Source organism: Camellia sinensis, chromosome 3, assembly GCF_055761805.1.
Source record: "Camellia sinensis isolate YWXY chromosome 3, ASM5576180v1, whole genome shotgun sequence".
In the NCBI taxonomy this organism is placed as follows: Eukaryota; Viridiplantae; Streptophyta; class Magnoliopsida; order Ericales; family Theaceae; genus Camellia; species Camellia sinensis.
In genome coordinates, this window is record NC_138963.1 from 133184434 (window position 1) to 133206515 (window position 22082).

At 38.5% G+C, this 22082-nt stretch overlaps 1 protein-coding gene across 3 annotated transcripts in view; it reads right to left on the reverse strand.

Annotated features, from left to right (window-relative positions):
- The window catches only part of LOC114322461 (uncharacterized), a 186561-nt gene that overhangs the window by 97416 nt on the left and 67063 nt on the right, over positions 1-22082 (reverse strand). The window contains exons 5-8 of one of the 3 annotated variants that reach the window (XR_014364488.1): positions 19351-19481; positions 19183-19210; positions 14380-14563; positions 12838-13069 (exon numbers count right to left, since the gene is read on the reverse strand). The exons of 1 other annotated variant lie outside the window; for it this stretch is intronic. The gene's annotated coding sequence lies outside the window, so the exon portion shown is untranslated. Of the gene's footprint in view, positions 1-12837; positions 13070-14379; positions 14564-19182; positions 19211-19350; positions 19482-22082 lie in introns of those variants that run through there. One more of the 3 variants, XR_014364489.1, reaches the window with a different exon arrangement.

Consider the following 22082-nt stretch of genomic DNA (forward strand, 5'->3'; position numbering starts at 1 on the left):
ACGTACAAAATTTACAGATTGTGACCGATACACAAAGTTACATGATTGATTAACAAAATTAATTTTCTAGTTACTAAAACCAAAAAATAAATTATAATACAAAATAATTTTATTTTCTATGTTACTAAAACTAGAAAATAAAATACCACAAATTAATTTTCTAGTTACTAAAACCAGAAAATAAATTATAACACAAAATAATTTTATTTTTCTTGTTACTAAAATTAGAAAATAAAATAATTTTATTTTTCTTGTTACTAAAACTAGAAAAATAAAATACCGAAATAATATCTGATTACAAAAATCAGAAAAAACACAAAACAATTTTCTGGTTACGAAAACCAGAAAATAAATTCTAATTACTAAAACCAGAAAATAAATGATAACAACAAAGTAATTTTATTTTCCTTGTTACTAAAACTAGAAAAATAAAATTCCAAGATAATTTTCTGTAACACCAAATAATATTCTGCAATTGTTAATGATACCAGTATGTTACTACTAGTTGTCAAAGAAAAGAGAGAGTATATTACTACTATCTGTCAAATAGCATAAATGACTATTTATTTTTCCAACCAGAATATTACTTTGAAAACACAGAAAATTAAATACAATGAAGATACCAAAAATATTCTGTGTCACGACTCCAAACTGCCCCTAGTAGGATGGTGCCGTGATGGCCAGTAATCCGAGATTACCGAAGGCCAATTTTCAAAATCCACACACAACAGAGTATAAATATATGGGGCTCACAAGTACGGAAGCAATACATACAAATCAGATTAGTCCATAAGAGCTGTGCGTAAGTCAAATGAAATGGCAAACATCTACACATGGGTTACAACTTAGTACAAATGAAGTAAAGTATTTATTACATCTTAATCAAGAGGCTTCTCAAGCTGACATGTGCAAAATACAAGTATTACAAGTCGAGAAGCATAATTTTCAAGACTGCAGACGTAAATACAAGTCAAGCCGACATAACAAAAATCCAAAACAAGCTCGCGAATCACATCTATGCGTCATCGCCTTCTTGCTCATCATCTACATATATATAGGTGAGCTTGGATACTCAGTGAATGATATAAATAATAAAAGGTTTGCATGAACAATAGCCGAAGTCTTTTCAAAACGATACATATCAAAACTTTATATAACAAGGGATGGATCTCGTCCATCTAGCAAATCTTTAAAACTTCAAGGGATGCTTACTAGCATCAACATATTACAAACGATGACATTCCGGATAAACAAACCCACGCGGTAAACCATCAGTGGCAAAACAAGACAAAGCAAGGGAGATATCTCAAACAAGATGTGCAGTTGCATTATAGTCCCCTGGCACTAAGGACTTTTGCCACAAGTGCTTATAGTCCCCTGGCACGTACGGACTTTCAAAACAAGATGTGCAGTTGCATTATAGTCCGCTAGCACTAAGGACTTGTGCCACAAGTGCTTATAGTCCCCTGGCACGTACGGACTTTCCGAGAATGTCATCAAAACAAGATAATACTTGATATACAAAATAGGGATAATCATTCATGCTTGATCAAATACTTTTCAAAACAAGGTAAAGCAGAGCTTATCAAAACATGATAGCATAATTTTATTAAAAATACCACTCACTTAGTTCTTCAACGTCGGAGTCAAGGCAAAAGTCGTCCTACAAACACATGACAAAGTCTATTGAACGTACTTTCAAACAAGATTCACATGTAAACGGATGATCTCGGCATTCATCAAAACTAGTTAAATCAAAACAAAACACTGTTTCTCATCTCGGGAGAACGTGCTGGGCACCAACCAGGTCTTGGCCGAGGTCACACCATCTCGCCGAGGTGCGGTCTCGACGGCCATACACAAAAGCGAAGTCGGGAAAATATAGGTTTTCCCTTAGAGGAACATGAAGAACATGAAGATGGAAAAGATGAAGAACATGCATGCTAAAATCATAACTTGTTATTACAAGGTCTGAGATTTCGTGCTATGAGTTTGAAAACATGGACCTAGGCACCCATATTCAAAGATCTTGTGAGAACAAACACAAAAACACGGTTCTAGATGCAAACTTTCGGATCAAAACAAGACTTTTCTTCAAGAACACAAGAACACTATTTTCTCTTACTAAAACCGACTTTAAATCAATGCATGGCATGCAAAACAGATTTGATCGTGCAATGCAGCTAAATGATCAATAAGAACAACAAAAGTAGATTAAGATTCTAACCTCAAAACTGGGATCTAACGGTTCAAACTCCAAGATCAAGCTTGGAAGTCTACTCTTTCACTCAAAACTTCTCCTTCTCCTTCCTAGAGCCTCTCTCTCTAAAAGACAAGATTTGATACAAAATGATATGTTTTTCTCGACAGTCACTGACTTAACCCTCTGCTGGGACACGTGGCATCGGCTGATTGGCTCTACTAAAAAAGGTGACTGACTGACAAGACAAGACCATGACAAAGTGTGTTCAGCAAGCTAGACGGAAAGAGCACTCCGGCAAGTGATGATCTTGGCTAAGGGCAAAGCTTCGGTAAGCAGGGTGGCGACGACATCGGCTCGGAAGGACAACACTTGACTAAGCTGTGCCACACCTTGGCCTAGATGTGCCACACCTCGGTCTAGGTCATACCATTCCAGGAACAAAATCACTAAGTGCAAGGATCAAGGATCTAGAACGCCTAGATAATAACATCTCGGCCTAGATGATGCACATCTCGGCCTAGGTGACGCACACCTCGGCCTAAATGATGACATCTCGGCCAATATGCCAGGGTGAAGGTGGAGGTCAACCGAAGTGGTTCCAAGATAGTTCTAAGTGTGGAAAGGTTCCAAGGTGTCTAGGCTTAAGATGACCCCGACAACACACCAGGCAAGAACAAAGCATGCAAGCAACACTCAAGCAAAACAAGACAGGATTTGCAAATGCACATAACAAAACAAAATCATACATAAATGTATGCAAGTATGACTAAGTTGAAGTGAGGGTTGTTACATCCTACCCCCCTTAAAGAAGTTTGGTCCCCAAACTTAAGTTACCTTGTTCCAAAAACAATTCTGGATGTCGGACTTTCATTTCCTCTTCCATTTCCCATGTAGCATCCTCACCGTAATGCTCCTTCCATTTAACTTTCACCATTGGTATCGACTTATTCCTCAATTGTCTCACCTGCCTATCGATAATCCGTATCGGCTTCTCTTCGTAGCCTAAATCTTCATTAACTATAATTCCGCAATAGTCGATCACATGTAGTGGATCTCGAATATACTTCCTCAACATCGGAATGTGAAACACATTATGGACTTGGCTAAATCCTGGCGGCAAAGCAAGTCTGTAGGCAGCGAGGTTAACCTTCTCAAGAACTTCAAAAGGCCCGATGTAACGGGGTGCTAACTTACCCTTCTTCCCAAATCTTGTAACTCCTTTCATCGGCGAAATCTTTAGGAACACATGGTCCCCGACTTCAAATTCCAACTCTCTTCTTCTCTGGTCGGCATAACTCTTCTGTCGACTTTGTGCGGTTTTGATTCTTTGCTGAACGAGCTTAATCTTCTCGGTTGTTACTTGAATTAACTCGGGACCAAGCAGAGCTTTGTCTCCTACCTCGGTCCAACATATCGGCGACCTGCACTTCTTTCTATACAACGCTTCATACGGCGCCATGCCAATGCTAGCTTGATAACTGTTGTTGTAGGTAAATTCCACTAATGGAAAATGTACTCGCCAACTTCCTTGGAGGTCCAATACACATAGCCTAAGCATATCTTCAAGTGTCTGAATCGTCCTCTCTGTTTGCCCATCAGTCTGGGGATGAAAAGCTGTGCTAAACCTCAACTCGGCCCCGAAAGCTCTTTGTAGGCTCTGCCAAAATCTGGAAACCAACTTCGGATCTCGGTCCGACACAATTGACATCAGCACTCCATGAAGTCTAACATCTTATTCACATACAAGAAAGCAAGTTTATCGGCGTTGAAGGTGGTCTTAACAGGTAAGAAGTGCGCTGACTTAGTTAGTCTATCCACGATAACCCAAATCGAATCCATACCCTTTTGTGTCTTCGGCAAACCAACCACAAAGTCCATGGAGATGTGCTCCCATTTCCACTCAGGAATCGGTAAAGGTTGAAGAAGTCCTACTGGCCTTTGGTGTTCTGCTTTCACTTGTTGACAATACAGACACTGGGACACGAACTCGGCTATTTCTCCTTTCATATTCGGCCACCAAAACGTCTGCTTCACATCCTGATACATCTTGGTGTTCCCTGGGTGAATAGCACACTTGGAACCATGAGCTTCCTGCAAAATTTTTCTTTTCAACTCTGGGATGTCGGCCACACACAATCTTCCTTCAAACTTGAGCACTTGATTTTCTATGGTGTACCCTGATCTCGGCTTTGTGATAATCTCATCGGCTACCTTCTTGAAGAATTCATCCTCCATCTGTCTTGTCCTTACTTCCTCAACAATAGTCGGCTCCACTGAGATCGTGGTTAGACTTGCCAAATTTCCAACCATCTTTCTGCTCAAAACGTCGGCTACGGTGTTAGTTTTACCTGGGTGATATTGAATTTGCATGTCGTAGTCTTTCAACAACTCCAGCCATCTTCTCTGTCTCATATTCAATTCTTTCTGAGTGAACAAGTACTTCAGACTCTTATAGTCTGTAAAAACCTGACAAGAAGCTCCATACAAGTAGTGACGCCAAATCTTTAAAGCAAATACCACGACTGCTAGTTCTAAATCATGGGTGTTATAGTTCTTTTCATGTGGCTTCAATTGACGAGAGGCATATGTTATGACCTTTCCTTTTTGCATTAATACACAACCCAGACCTTTATGCGAAGCATCACTATAAACATGAAACTCTTCATTACCTACAAGAACTGGTGCTGCGACTAACCTCGCCTTCAACTCTTGGAAGGCTGCTTCCCTATCCTTAGTCCATTCGTAAGCCGCTCCCTTCTTAGTCAGTTGTGTCAACGGAATTGCAATCCTTGAGAAATCCTTCACGAACTTTCTATAATAACCTGCCAATCCCAGAAAACTACGAACCTTGGACACATTAGTCGGCCTCGGCCAATTCACAACGGCTTCAATTTTACTAGGATCGACCGAAATACCATCTTCATCAATTACATGACTCAAAAATGAAATAGTGGAAAGCCAAAACTCACACTTGTTAAACTTAGCATACAATTTTCGATCCCTCAAAGTCCGTAAGGTATGTCTCAAATGATCCTCGTGTTCAGCTTTACTCTTAGAGTAGACCAATATATCATCGATGAAGACAACCACAAACTCATCTAGATATGGCTTAAAGACTCTGTTCATCAAATCCATAAATGCTGTAGGGGCATTGGTCACTCCAAAAGGCATTACTAAAAATTCGTAGTGGCCATACCTCGTCCGAAAAGCGGTCTTCTCAACATCCTCAGCTTTGACTTTAAGCTGATGGTAGCCCGACCTAAGGTCAATTTTGGAAAAGACTCGTGCTCCTTGCAACTGATCAAACAAATCATCTATCATCGGTAACGGGTACTTATTCTTAATGGTTACTTTATTTAGTTCCCGGTAATCAATACAAAGACGAAGTGTACCATCCTTCTTCTTAACAAACAAGACGGGTGCTCCCCAAAGTGAACTGCTCAGCCTAACAAAACCCTTATCTACAACTCTTGTAGCTGGAGTTTCAATTCCTTAAGCTCGGCGGGGGCCATCCTATAGGGTGTTTTAGAGATGGGCTGGGTTCCTGACATGATGTCAACAGTAAACTCTACCTCTCTATCAACTAAGTGACCCGGCAAATCATTTGGAAAGACGTCGGGGAACTCATTAACAACTGGGACGTCGGCTAACTCAACACTTCCATTCAAATTACTTAGTACACTACACAAATAACCTTGACACCCCTTTTTGGATCAACCTATAGGCTTTCATGGATGAAATTAAGGCCTCGTTTGGGAAGTGGCTATTTTAGTAGGCTATTTGGCTTTTTGGGTATTTTAGTAGACTATTTTAGTTTTGTGTTTGGGAAGATGGGATAAATTTTTAGTTGAGTTGTTGTATTGGAAAGTGTGTTGAAATGATGTTTAAATTTAAAATGACAAATTTATCCCTTAAAATATATTTTTTTAAATTGATATCAAGGGGTAAAATGGTAATTTATTTATTGATGGAACAAGTGTTGTAGCTGACAGTGTAGGCTGTGCAGAATAAATTTTTTTTTTTTTTGAAAAAGGTTCCAACAGTGTTGCTTTTGGGCTAATTTCTCAAAATAGGCTATAATAGCCTCATTTTGGGCTTCCCAAACAGCGCCTAAGTAAGGTGGGGATACTACTCCTTTACCCTGAAACGTGACCTCGGCTAGGTTTGGGGGTTTTAACGTGACACTTTTAGAAACATAATTTATGGATGCGTGATTTGCCACTAACCAATCCATCCCCAATATAACATCAAAATGAGTTATGTCCAATGGCATTAAATCAGTTAACAATTCAACATTCCCAATCACAACAACACATGCTTGATAGATGGATGCAACATTCATAGATCTCCCAGATGGAGTAGATACAGATAATACATAATCAAGGGGTTCTAATTTCCTATTAATCTTCTCGGCAAACTTAGCAGAAACGAATGAATGCGTAGAACCCGAATCAATCAATATATATGCATTTTGAGAGCAAATTGGGAGTATACTTGACACCACTGTCTCAGCATTCTGAGTGTCTTCTGGTACTAGTGCAAAAACTCTGCCTTGTCTCATCTGTCCTTTCCCAATGTTACTTTTCTATACGGAACCCGAGGTATTCTCATCCTTCTTACTATTGTCAGCCCTTGTTTTAGGACAGTCCCTCACAAAATGACCTATTTCTCCATATTCATAGCAAGCTCCAGACGCCCGACGACAGACCCCGAAATGTGGCTTCCCACAACTTGAACATGTCGGCTTAGTACCACTTTCCTGCCTTAGGTTGCTCGAACTGCCAACATTCGCTTTCTTCTTGGTACCAAATTGTGCTCGGCGATTGTCATAATTCTGTCTCTTCCTCTGGCTTTCTCCTGAGTTCTGGTATCTGTTCAAGTTAGCTTCAGCCAGAATGGCTTTGTCCAATACTCCGGCGTAAGTCGGCATGTTGAGCATGTTAACCCAGTCTTGTATCGGTCCACGAAGCCCACTTTCGAACTTCCTAGCCTTCATATATTCATTATTGACCATGTAGGGTGCATACCTCGCCAACTCGGTAAAGGCACGGTCATATTCAGCTACTGTTCTATTGCCTTGTATCAAAGTCTGAAATTCGGTAGTGTTGCGATCTCGAACACTTAGGGGAAAATGCTTGGTATAAAACAACTCCAAAAATCGGGTCCAGGTCAAGTCTGGATTGCCTTCTCGAACCATCATCCACCATCTGCGAGCGTCGTCATCTAGTGTAAAGGCTGCTAATGTCACCTTCTGGGTGTCGGTGCTGGGAAAGATCTCGAACAGCTTCTCTATTTCCAAAACCCACGCTTCGGCTTTCATCGGCTCTGTACCCCCTTGGAATCTCGGTGGCTTCATTTTCTTGAACTCTCTGATCAAAGCTATTGTGCCGTCCCCATATAAAGCTGGCTGTGGGGGCACTTGTGGTACTGGAGGAGGTTGAGGTGGAACTGCATTTCGGCCGTTTGTCTGCTCGGCCTGAGTCGATGTAGCACTAGCGTACTGCTGTCTTGTCTGCCTTAAGTCGCGAGCCAAACCTTCAACTAACCTTTTCAGTCTGTCTAATCTGTCCTCGGACTGATCTCGGCCAACTGGAGGTCTACCTCTCCTCATGATGCTATGAGTATGCAAAATGTGACTTTAAAACAAAATGAACAAATAAACACGCAGGCAAGTAACAATTAAGCATGCTGAGACGATACACACTTTGTTCACATAGCAAGCAATATGATGCAATCCTAACATCCTTCTAAGGGGAAATCCTATGCTCTTTAGGACTCAAAGAGTGTAAATAACGTATACTAAGGGACTTGTGCTCTGATACCATTCTGTCACGACCCTAAACCGCCCCTAGTAGGATGGTGCCGTGATGGCCAGTAATTCGAGATTACCGAAGGCCAATTTTCAAAATCCACACACAACAGAGTATAAATATATGGGGCTCACAAGTACGGAAGCAATACATACAAATCAGATTAGTCCATAAGAGCTGTGCGTAAGTCAAATGAAATGGCAAACATCTACACATGGGTTACAACTTAGTACAAATGAAGTAAAGTACTTATTACATCTTGATCAAGAGGCTTCTCAAGCCGACGTGTGCAAAATACAAGTATTACAAGTCGAGAAACATAATTTTCAAGATTGCCGACGTAAATACAAGTCAAGCCGACATAACAAAAATCCAAAACAAGCTCGCGAATCACATCTAGGCGTCATCGCCTTCTTGCTCATCATCTACATATATATTGAAAGGGTGAGCTTGGATACTCAGTGAATGATATAAATAATAAAGGGTTTGCATGAACAATAGCCGAAGTCTTTTCAAAACGATACATATCAAAACTTTATATAACAAGGGATGGACCTCGTCCATCTAGCAAATCTTTAAAGCTTCAAGGGATGCTTACTAGCATCAACATATTACAAACGATGACATTCCGGACAAACAAACCCACGCGGTAAACCGTCAGTGGCAAAACAAGACAAAGTAAGGGAGATATCTCAAACAAGATGTGCAATTGCATTATAGTCCCACTACAACAAAAAACACATTTAATAGCATTCGATGAATGCTATTGAAAGTGTAGAAATTTAATGTATAAAGAGAAATAGAGAATTGAGAAATAGAGAATTGTATTATTGATTGATGAATTGATTGTTTTTTTTGTGATAGTTACAAATTCCTATATATAGAAGAAAATGTGGTAGTAGGTGTAGGAGTGAAGTGGAGGTGGTAGGTGGAGTGTGTGGTAGTGGAGGTGAGTGGAGGTGGAGTGTGTGGTAGTGGAGGTGAGTGGAGGTGGTAGGTGATGATATATTTTAACAGCCCCTCGCAAACTCAAGGAGGATAGAAACTAACCAACTTGAGTTTGGAGAGAGGAACAAAACAAGAAAATACATAAAAAATAAAAGAGGATAGGAGACACTGTATGGTCGTGTCAGACCGTTGGTGAAGACACTGGATGGTGGTGTCATAACGTTGTAGAGGACACTGTATGGTGGTGTCATAACGTTGTAGAGGACACTGTATGGGGGTGTCATAACGTTGTAGAGGACACTGTATGGTGGTGTCATAACGGTATAGAAGACACTGTATGGGGGTGTCATAACGTTGTAGAGGACACTGTATGGTGGTGTCATAACGGTGTAGAAGACAGTTTATGGGGTCATGTCGGACCGTTGTAGAAGACAGTTTATGGGGTCATGTCGGACCGTTGTAGCAGACACTGTGTGGTCGTGTCAGACCGTTGTTGAAGACAGTTGTTGTGACAGTTTACGGAGTCTTGCTGGACCCTTGTAGAAACTAACCGGAATCAATGTCGGGACAGTTTACAAAGTCTTGTCGGACCCATGAAGGAGCTAACCGGAATCAATGTCGGGACAGTTTACAGAGTCTTGTCGGACCCTTGAAAAAGCTAACCGGTATCAAATGTCGGGACAGTTTACAGAGTCTTGTCGGACCCTTGTAGAAACTAACCGGAATCAATGTCGGGACAGTTTACAGAGTCTTGTCGGACCCTTAAAAAGTCGCACCCTCAAAAGGTGTGCCCAATCTTTCAAAAAGGCGTGCCATCAAAAGGCGTGCCCAATTCATCAAAAAGTGTGCCGGACATGATGGCGAGGCACGTGGGCGCCTTGGCTGGCGTGCCCGTTTGTCGGCTGGTGGCAAGAGGCGCGCGATGCGCGTGGCTGCCTCGGCTATAAGACCAAGGTTGATGCTGAGGCTGAGGCAGAGAAAAACTGCGAAAAACCTCTGAAAAAAAAACTTCGTTGTGCTGAGAGAGAGAGTCTGAAAAACTCTTCGTTGTGCTGAGAGAGAGAGTCTGTAACACTCTGTTGCGAGATATATTCTGTAACACTCTGTTGCCCAGAAAATGGCTTCATCGTCTTCTCGCAGGCTGCTCACCCTCTTTCCCGACCTCAACGAGTCAACAAGAGAGACAACTGGTGCGGTGGCACTAGAACCTCAACCAAGCGCCCCGGAGTTTGCTCCGTTGAACTTTCCGATGCGGTCGGTGGAGCAAAGAATGGCAGTGCAGTCAGATGTGGAGGCCAACCAGTATACTTTGAAGGCATGCGTGGAAAGCATGACGGCGGTCACAAATTTGTCGAACCGGCTGCAGAGTAGAACAAATGAGGTGCAGCATTTAACCTCCCAGCTAGCTCTGCTCCAGCGCATGTATAAGGATGCGCGAGCAGAGATAAGTGTGCTGAAGGCAGAAAACAAGGAGCTGAAGCGGAAGGCCACCGTGATGTTCCGATTTGGAGGGCCGCCATATGCTGCAGTGGAGGAGCAGGGAGTAGTGATCATGCCCAGTGGAGTGGGAAACACGGAGGCAACACCAGCAAGGGCCGCCCAGGACGGAGGCAAGAAGAAAAGACCGGCGGCAGAATAGAGAAGAAAAATCCCACTGTTCCGAGTTGTGTTGGTTTGTTTTTTTTTTTATTTTTTATTTTTTATTTTATTTTATTTTTTTTTTGTGTGTTGTAGAAATGTGCTCGGGGTTGATCCCCGAGATGAATAAAATGACAAGGTTGGGGAATGGTGTTGGTGTTATTTTGTAGTGTTGTTGTGTGTAATAATAAAAATAAAATAAAATAAAACAATGGATAAAGAAAATAGATAAAAATAGTTGTGGATAGGTGATATGAAAAACATCAGTGAGATGTTGTTGTTTTGCTTTTTTTTTTTTTTTTTTTTTTCGGTGGAAGAAAAAAAAAAATAATAATAAGAAGATAATGGAAAACGGGGGATGCTCACGAACAATGGTAGGGATATGGGAAATATAGTATAATAAAATATATATAGATATATATATATATATATATATTAAAATAAAAGAAAAGTGGGAAAGAAGGTGGGGGAATATTAAAATAAAAGAAAAGTGAGAAGTGGGATTTCAAATGGGCAAAAGGAAGAGAGAGAGAGAGAGAGAATTAATTTCTGCAACTAGAAAATCTGAATGAATCAGAGAGAGAGAGATTGAGTGGGTGCATGATGATGATGTTGGGTCCATGGAGAGAGAGAGAGATGTTGCCCTCCTTGATGTTGGGTCCAAGTTTGATCTTTGATTAGTCTAGAAGCAAGAAAACAGCATATTTTGGGGCCTGGGCTGCAATTTTCTCCAAAGACACAAACATTATAGTAGCCTGTTCAACAACAAAACCACACTCAAGACTGCCCAGCAGTGCACAGATGAACAGAAGCTGCAGCCAAATAACAATAGCAGAAGCTGCAACCAAATAACAACACCATACCAAATGAGCACTCTAACGGATAAACATCCTCAATACCGCTGTCCACTGCACTCTAGCAGATGAGCAGCATAAACTTCCCCCTGCTGTCGAAACCAGATTAGCATCATCAACACTGCTAACCTCTGCACTCTGTTACAGCCTGCTGTAGTGGTGTGACAAAAATCGCCCTTGTAACGGCCACTGCAATTATGTAACAGCCTGTTACTGAGTTTGATCTGGCCATTTCAATATGGAGAACAGATCCAGTCTGCGGGTCGAATTTGACACCATTCAAGGAATGCAGAGCTGCCATTGCTGATGGATGATTAACAAAGGTGGCAACAACAACAACCTGGCTGCCGCGACCAGTGTACTAAAGGTCAAACAGAGAGGGGTACCTGTTCAGGTTGGTGGTGAGGCAGGTCTAGCAATCCGTAATGGTAGATCGGCCAAATTGATTGAAGTTCCTTGGGAAGGGGCCACTACTATAGCAGCTCTGTTTGAGCAGTCTTGTAAGAAGAATTCACACGAACGATTTCTTGGAACAAGAAAGCTAATTAAGAGGGACTTTGTAACAGCTAGTGATGGCAGGTATGTGTAGAAAATACGCGGAATAGGTTGAAGTCCGGCGGGCGGCTAAGGTGAGGTTGCCGCCCGCCGGGGAAGCGAAAATACTAGGTTCTAAACCCGCTCTGATACCATGTAGAAATTTAATGTATAAAGAGAAATAGAGAATTGAGAAATAGAGAATTGTATTATTGATTGATGAATTGATTGTTTTTTTTTGTGATAGTTACAAATTCCTATATATAGAAGAAAATGTGGTAGTAGGTGTAGGAGTGAAGTGGAGGTGGTAGGTGGAGTGTGTGGTAGTGGAGGTGAGTGGAGGTGGAGTGTGTGGTAGTGGAGGTGAGTGGAGGTGGTAGGTGATGATATATTTTAACAGAAAGTAAACAATAGCATTCGTTGGAATGCTATGTTTGCCCATGTTATTAAAAGTGTATCATTTTTTATAACATTTATCGAATGTTGTCGTTGAATGTTATCGTAAATATATTATAACAATTTTTTAATGCTATGAAAAATTTGAAAGTTACTAAAAATACCGAAGGATAACAGTTTGTTAATGCTATGAAATTGCTTTTATAGCAATCTAGTAATGTTACAATTTACTATATCATAACTAACTAAGAATGTTATAATAAAGCATGCCAACAAACTTTTTGATAACATTTTTTTAATGCTATAAATTCCTCATTATGATAGCAATTTTAAATGCTATCATCTAGTATTTATAAATATAATAAAAATCCATTCCAACACCAATATTGAAAACCTAAATCCTGTAAATGCAACAAACATATTTTCATCCATCACATACAAAACAGTATCGTCATTGAAAAATAACTCATCACCATAAATTTCAAGAAATAATAAAATTGTCATAACATGGCCTTAATAAAGTACCAAAACACAATCTCTCACTAGGTTCAGAAAAATAAAAACAAAAACTTAAAGCCATAATGTCGGTATGTAAAGACATAATGACACATTCAAATTCCTTTTTATGCACCCACAAACTTCCAAGCTGACTTCTATTGGTCCCATCTTCTTTCCAAAGATAATAACTACAAAACAATAATCAACATGTCACAGTAAGTATAATCAGTTTAAAAATGGAGTCTATATCATTAAAAAGGAAAAATAAAAATAAAATTATATAGTTTACATGTATCTCCCATGTGTTGCATCCTATATTTTTTTTAAATGTTTGTGTCGACCTATTTGTGTCGTGTCACATGTCGTCCGTGTCTATATAACTGAAACTCATGAAATCAACAAATTTCAGAGAGGGAGGGAGGGGGAGAGGTGGTTGAATAGTGGGTGTTTGGAAGCATGTATATAGATGGAAAGTTGTGCAAAAAATAGCAAAGTGATTGAAGTATGAGGGTGTCATCTTGCATCACAACTGTATCGTGGGTATAATTTTGGGATCATTGTATGTGCAAAGAATTATTTTTGCTTTTTATGTTGTTGGATTACCTTCTTAAATAAATCCATGACTCTCTGGGTTGCATGCAACAGCTTCAAGGAAATCTTGGATGATTCTATCCTATGTTCTAGATATTGTATAAATACAGAGTTAGTTTGACCGCCCATTTCCACATCTCTCCTCACACATTGGGTGCCCTCTCAAATGGTCTGGAAAAGGATAAAAGGGGGCTGTGGAAATAACAGCTCTCTATTATTTAGTAATTCTGTGTTGTAGATTTAGTATCCAAGTTCAATTACTTGTTATCATTTCTTTTGTTGATGCATCTCTTAGAGTGGCAGTCACCATATTTCCAAATAACTGTCTATCTTGTTTCTTCATTCCTACTACCTAAATGCTTGTCTCTCTATGAACCAAGGCATCACCCTCTCTATCATCCATAATGAATTTTTTAAGGGTTTTAATATTAATTAATAATTTATTTATTTAATTTACATGCTTTTTTTTTTTCCTCTGTAGGTTCTTGACCTCAGCATGAATCTTAGTGCTGCTAGTGCTGTAGAAGAATGAGAAGAAACCTTTTAGTTTGTGCACTGCATGTAATTGTGAGATTTGTTCTTACTGAATTCATTCCATGGGATGGATTGCCACATGTTTTCTTCTTGGGTCTTGTTATTGAGAGTTAGCTCGAATTTATAACTTGGTTTTCTCTATTTCATTTTACAGAACATCATTCATAATCAATGTTTGGTTGTTTTGAATCTGATGTGTAGAATTGAGAATTGTGTCGGTAGCTGACCCGTCTATTCATTAAAAAAAAAAAAAAAAAACATTTCTAGATTCCTTACAAATACATTTCTCAAGGTGGAAAAAATAGAAATGAAAATAATAAGATGTACATTGTTCATGAAGAGTAATTTTTTTAATCTTTAAAAAATTACTAACCTGTAGAAGTGATCACTGCCCCATAACAACTTTGTCAGCTGGCCATGCAACTGTAGTACCCACAGCATCTTGGAATGAGAGATGGGAGTTCACTAATATGTGGGTTGAGTGATGGTAGCACAAATTGACTGTTTTTCTCAAGTTTGCTCATTTTATAGGCACATGAATAAGCAAGACATGCAGTCTGTGAGTGAGGGAAACCAAAATCAGTGGGCTGAGAGTTTTGTGAGAAAGATAAAAATTCTTACCAAAATTTCACTAGCCATATTAAGTGTTGATTTATTTTTGTCTACTGTTACTTACATTCTGTGTAGGTACCAGGAGATGAAGACCTCGAGTGTTGTGAGATTCTAAATTGTGGGTTGAGAGAAGTGAGCTCGTATATTGTGTGGTGCTATATTGAATTGTTTGTTTCTGTGATTAGCTATCCTAAGTATAGGTGGTACTCATACAACCATCTGCAATGGACAAGATCTACCAACTTGAGGAAGCATGATCACAAGCATAGTGGTTGCAGGAAAGTGTGGAAGCACTGTGAAGGAGCTTTTTTACCCTTTGCTGGTTTCATTAAATCTTGGAATTATGGTGATAGGGTGCATGGCCGCTGCTGTACTAGATCATGGGAGCATGGTGATTTACACAGAGGCTGCTGGAAAGTGTGGCAACATCATGTAGGCCAAAGTCTTCTCTTTGTTGGAGGCATTCTTCCTTGGAAGAAAGGGGACAGTGTTTGTGGCTTCTATAAACGCCTAAGGAGTGAAGAAATTTGTTGTTCTTTGAACTGTATACATCTGTTGGGTTCTTTTGGAGATTTCTCTAGTTCTTTTTTGAACCTACCCTTGCGGGGTGTGCAAGGGATTTTAATCCATATGGTCTGTTTTGCTAATTATATATTCATGGTCCACATATTCTTTTATGGGGCCCAAGAACATATCATCTTGTTCACAGCATGCTGCCCTATCTGTTAAGGTTTTGCATGGTATTTTGGGTATTGTTAGGGTGTTATCTTGGAGGCTTGCTTATAGGTTTGTTGATGTTCTTTTTATATCTTGGTTTTTTTGGCTTCTCCCCAGGTTTTCTCTTAGTCTGGACAAGTCTCCTATGTTGCTGCCCATTTTTTGTTTTCATTGATATATAGTTCTTTCTTTTTATGGGGTTAGTTAGACTAAACATCAGCAACATTCAGCAATCAGCCAACTATCTAAGAGAGACCAAACAACATTAAGCCTTGAGACTAATAAGGCCACAAAAATCCTTCAACAGACAGGGCCATAAGCCTTGAGACTAAACCAAACAGATCAACAAAACATAACTTTTCAGCCGCCAAACAGAACAGCAGCCTTAAGACTAAACTAAACAGATCAGCGGACCAATTCCGGTTTGTGCAGATAGTAGGAGACTAAGACCTGATCTGCTGGTTGGATCTGGTTGGTTCTGGATGGAGGCTAAGACCTGGATTGAGTGGGTAAAATCATGCTGGTAGGTTCTGAGCTGTAATACCTTGGTCTTAGCCTTGGAATTTAGTGGGTAAAATCATGGTCTGGTGGGAATTCATGTCCTCTGCTACTGTTATGCTGCCTTTTGATTAGGATGGAGCCGCACTTTGATGGATTCTGCTGTTGTGCTGTGCTGGGGTTCTGTGTGTGGTGGGTTCTGGATTGAAATCTATTTGTTAAGTTTAGAGCTGCTATGAATGTGGTTGGTTCTGGATTGAAACTTAATTGCCATGAAAGGTTCTGTGTCCAAAAGCTAATGTGCTGGTTCTGAATGTGGTTGGTTCTGGATTGAAATTTAATTGCCATGAAAGGTTCAGCGAGGTGTATTGCATTATATTGGATATGGAAGGGCATTGAAGTTGGCTATGGTATGATGGTGTGTAGCTTCCTGCTGGGGTTCTGGTGTTTGCTGTCTTAGTGTGTATGCTGTAGGTGTTTGTTGTCTTAGTGTGTATGCTATAGGTGTATTATGGTTTATTGCAGCAGTATGCTACTGCTGTAGGCTGCTTTTGTTGTTTTTTCTAAATTTTGGTTCCTCTTGATTGGCTTCTCACCAATCTTTGGGTTAGTGCTCGCATATGTTTGTGCTTCCTTAGTGGTGCCAACCTAGTTGGGATTATTAAGGTTAGCGTTGATGTTTTTTGCAGTTTCCATCTTTTTTAATGTAAGTTTTAGCATATTTTGCTTTCTTCATTTATAAAGTTTCGTTTTGTTGATCAAAAAAAGCAGACCAATTCCAGCTCAACCCTCTAACTAATAGAGCAAAACAGAACAACAGAACATTAAAACAGAACAAGCAGACTCATAATCAGCCCCTAATATGTCAGCAGTTGAAAACTACATCAGTGACTGAAAAGGGGAAGTCCTTGATAGAGGCCTTGAGCCAAAAGGCTAATCTAACCTTGAACACAAATCAGCAACATTTAGCAATCAGCCCCTAATCATTAGCAGCAACTAAGACAGACTAAACATCAGCATGAACACAAATCAGCAACATTCAGCAATCAACCAATTATCTAAGAGAGACCAAACAACATTAAACCTTGAGACCAATAAGGCCACAAAAATCCTCCAACAGACAGGGCCATAAGCCTTGAGACTAAACCAAACAGATCAACAAAACATAACTTTTCAGCAGCCAAACAGATCAGCAGCCTAAAGACTAAACCAAACAGATCAGCAAATTATAAATACACACAATCAACAAAATCAAAACCCAATCCATATATATCTATACTATATATAAAGTGAACATTTTTTATGGTGTCCTGAAGCCTTAGTTTCTTATGCTATACCACGTGTCCACTTTTTTATTTTAAAAAAAAATAGATAGAAGAGAGGAGGGGATTTGAACCTTGGACTTATATCAAATGAAGAAGATTCTTACTACTTGATCAGCACACTATATATAATAAATATTTTATTTTATTTTTACTTATTTAAATTGCACACGTATCGCGTGTGTGAACCGTTAGTTCTAATATATGCCTATTTTCATGCTTTGTTCAATAAAAAAAATATAAAATTGTACTATAAATAGAATTATTATTCACCGTTATAAAAAAAAATGAATTAATGAATGATGATTCTATTTTATTATGGTGAAATCAAACACTACAATAAGTTAATAAGATGAAGACGAGAATTGTTCACTTTTTTCATTAACCTTACGAGACTCCAAGACAAAGTAGTTCACTATAATAAATTGAATATAATCATTTAATTCTATTCTATTTTATTCCAGTATGACTCTTTCTATTTCTTTTCTTTTTTATTCTGTGAGAGTGAGACAAATGATTTAAACAAACAAAAAACAAATTTCAATTTAAATAAATGAAAAATATATATTTTTTTGAAAAGTATGGAGAGATGTGCTTAATATCTAGATGCAGTGTGAATTGGAAAAATGGGATGCTGCCACCTGATTCGCAAGCTTGAACTTCAAACTAATCTCTCATTTCATTAGTGTGAAGCCAATACCATGGCATGATGTGAATTTTGATAAGCAAAACCCTAACATTCCATCGCGGATCTAACTTTGAAATAGGGAATTTTTTTTTTTTTTTTTTTATATTTGTGGCCTAATAACACATTGTTTTAATTTTTTATGTATCTATAATTAAAGTGAGATAATTATCTTTGAAATCTCTTATAACCTTTTTTATCATAATAAACTCATGGCAATTGTAAACGTAACCCTAATTTTGAGTGAATCACATAAATCGTGTTATTTGTGCATAATTGATTTATCTTTTTAAGAACTAAATTAAGAGCTCCAAATGGGGGCAGGGGTTAAGACCACTCCACCTGTTGTCTATCCATCTTATCACCATCTCATTTAGAGTTGTCACCATTGCACTCAATACCGTGTGTGATAAAAGAGAGATTAACTGTATCCATAATCCACACTTTAGAAATGTCATAAAGTTTCATGGGGCATGATGATCTCAACACTCTTAAACAATTCATCATTTGATCATTGTGCAGAAGTGACAAAAGCTTAAGTTTCTTTTACTAATCATCCCACTCACCAAAAGGTTAAAATATATATATATATTAAAAAGTCATTCCTGAAAATGACTTGCCAAATCATTTTTCAACTTGTATTATATTTTTGAGCATCTATTTGGTGTCTTTAAACTTTTTTTTTTCTTTATACTTCCAATTTTCTATTCCCAAAAATAAAAATAAAAGCAATAGAGAAAAGGGTGTGACTTGAACTTATGACTATAAATTTGATAAACTAGACTCTTACCATTTGAATTACATACAATATATAACAAATATTTTATTTATTTAGTTATCAGACTTGCTATTTATTATATATGAAAATTGCAGACACCATGATTAATGGTGGGGAGCAACCAACTTAGATAATAAATAACATTAAAAGAGGTGGGTCTGGTATGGGTATGCTGAATAAACTTTTGAATTGCAATTATGGACTCTTAATGTAGAGTTGTTCGGTTGTGTGTAGTTTGTTTTCGTTATTGGGTCATATAGATTTGTATCTCATCTCTGTTTTAGAATAGAGAGAGACATATTCTTAACAATGGTGGTGAATGGTTTTGGGGATTGCGTGACTACACTTTGGGGTCTCCACAAGCATCGTTGCGATCAACAAAATCAACAAAATCAAAACCCAATCCATACAATCAGCAAAATCAAAACCTAATCCACACACACACATATATATATATATATATATATACACGCACAAGCAAAATCAATCCAGCCCAAAAATTATACACAAAAAACAACATGCATGTATCAATCAATATAAAAAAATTAGAGAAATAATACTTACAATCTGTTCCCAAAATCCTCTCTTTCTGCTGTACTTGAGATTAATTTAGAGGATTTCATATAAACAAAAAAAAATAGAAACTATAATCAGTACATATATATATATATATAATAATAATAATAATAATAATAATTGATGAAGGAAATCGCAAGGGAGAGAGAACATTACCTTTAAACAACACAAAGCTTCACAGAATCGCAGAATCGTAGAGTAAGAAGTAGTCCTAGAGGCATTAGAAGCATTGTTGTTGATCATCACAATGAGAGGAAAAATAGGAAACTGATTTGGGAGTGGGTTTGCTGAAAAATAAGGGTGCCAGATTTTAGCGCAAAAAATCTGGGTCTTTTCGTTTTAATATAATTGATAGCATTATATTTTTATTTATAGCATTTATACACTGTAATTAAAATCTTGAATTTCCGGATTATTTCACAACATGTATGAAAAGCTATTAAAATTATATTAAATGTTATAAAAATTGAAATGTTCTCACCAGATGCTATTTTATTACAAAATGCCACCAATGCATCACATTTTATAGCATTTTCAAAAGAACGTTATAAAAAAATGCTATAAAATGTGTTTTTTGTTGTAGTGTCCCCTGGCACTAAGGACTTGTGCCACAAGTGCTTATAGTCCCCCTAGCACGTACGGACTTTCAAAACAAGATGTGCAGTTGCATTATAGTCCCTTGGCACTAAGGACTTGTGCCACAAGTGCTTATAGTCCGCTAGCACGTACGGACTTTCCGAGAATGTCATCAAAACAAGATAATACTTGATATACAAAATAGGGATAATCATTCATGCTTGATCAAATACTTTTCAAAACAAGGTAAAGCAGAGCTTATCAAAACATGATAACATAGCTTTATTAAAAATACCACTCACTTAGTTCTTCAACGTCGGAGTCAAGGCAAAAGTCCGAGTCCTACAAACACATGACAAAGTCTATTGAACGTACTTTCAAACAAGATTCACATGTAAACGGATGATCTCGACATTCATCAAAACTAAGTTAAATCAAAACAAAACACTGTTTCTCATCTCGGGAGAACGTGCTGGGCACCAACCAGGTCTTGGCCGAGGTCCCACACCATCTCGCCGAGGTGCGGTCTCGACGGCCATACACAAAAGCGAAGTCGGGAAAATATAGGTTTTCCCTTGGAGGAACATGAAGAACATGAAGATGGAAAAGATGAAGAACATGCATGCTAAAATCATAACTTGTTATTACAAGGTCTGAGATTTCGTGCTATGAGTTTGAAAACATGGACCTGGGCACCCATATTCAAAGATCTTGTGAGAACAAACACAAAAACACGGTTCTAGATGCAAACTTTCGGATCAAAACAAGACTTTTCTTCAAGAACACAAGAACACTATTTTCTCTTACTAAAACCGATTCTAACCTCAAAACTGGGATCTAACGGTTCAAACTCCAAGATCAAGCTTGGAAGTCTACTCTCTCACTCAAAACTTCTCCTTCTCCTTCCTAGAGCCTCTCTCTCTAAAAGACAAGATTTGATACAAAATGATATGTTTTTCTCGACAGTCACTGACTTAACCCTCTGCTGGGACACGTGGCATCGGCTGATTGGCTCTACTAAAAAAGGTGACTGACTGACAAGACAAGACCGTGACAAAGTGTGTTCAACAAGCTAGACGGAAAGAGCACTCCGGCAAGTGATGATCTTGGCTAAGGGCAAAGCTTCGGCAAGCAGGGTGGCGACGACATCGGCTCGGAAGGACAACACTTGACTAAGCTGTGCCACACCTTGGCCTAGATGTGCCACACCTCGGTCTAGGTCATACCATTCCAGGAACAAAATCACTAAGTGCAAGGATCAAGTATCTAGAACGCCTAGATAATAACATCTCGGCCTAGGTGACGCACACCTCGGCCTAGATGATGACATCTCGGCCAATATGCCAGGGTGAAGGTGGAGGTCAACCGAAGTGGTTCCAAGATAGTTCTAAGTGTGGAAAGGTTCCAAGGTGTCTAGGTTTAAGATGACCCCGGCAACACACCAGGCAAGAACAAAGCATGCAAGCAACACTCAAGCAAAACAAGACAGGATTTGCAAATGCACATAACAAAACAAGATCATACATAAATGTATGCAAGTATGACTAAGTTGAAGTGAGGGTTGTTACATTCTGTCTTAAGATTGTTGGACAATCTTCACTGTATCTAAACAACAACCAGAATAAAAAGAAATAAAGGAAATGAGAGAATTTGTTTGATTACAAAAATCAAACTTGAATTAAAAATAAATAAATAAAAACAGATTTTATTTTGTTACAAAAACAAAATTAAAATCTGATTTAAATAAATAATAAAACACTGAAAATAAATTAAATAATTTACTTGATTTAATTTCTTCGAATTATAATCTGATCAAGTCCAGTGTTTGACACTGTGTCCTTAAGACAGATTCGTCCTCTCCACGGTGCTTTCAGAAATTGGACGTCTATCTCCCAGGATGAAATGATATACTACAAACAATAGCAGCACTACAAATTGTTTGCCTTACGAACACACTAAGTATTTACACTCTTTCTTTCAGAAAATAAGTGCAGGAAAATGCAGAGGTTTATAGCAGAGGATGGAGTACGATAATTGGAGATTAATCCAAATGGGAGGCTAGTCTATTTATAGATGTAAAGGTGGCTATTGGTTTTGAATTGAACAGGTATGAAACCTCTTGGTTTTGAATTCAAATAGATTTGAATCTGTTGGGTTATATTTCAAACCGATAACAAAACGGGAAGGGCCCTGTTTGGGTGTGCAATAATACCAGACTGGTTTATTTCGGGAAGGGCCCTGTTTGGATGTACAGTAAAACCAAACCAGTTTAATTTTGAATTATGGATTTTATTTTACCAAAAAATAAAATT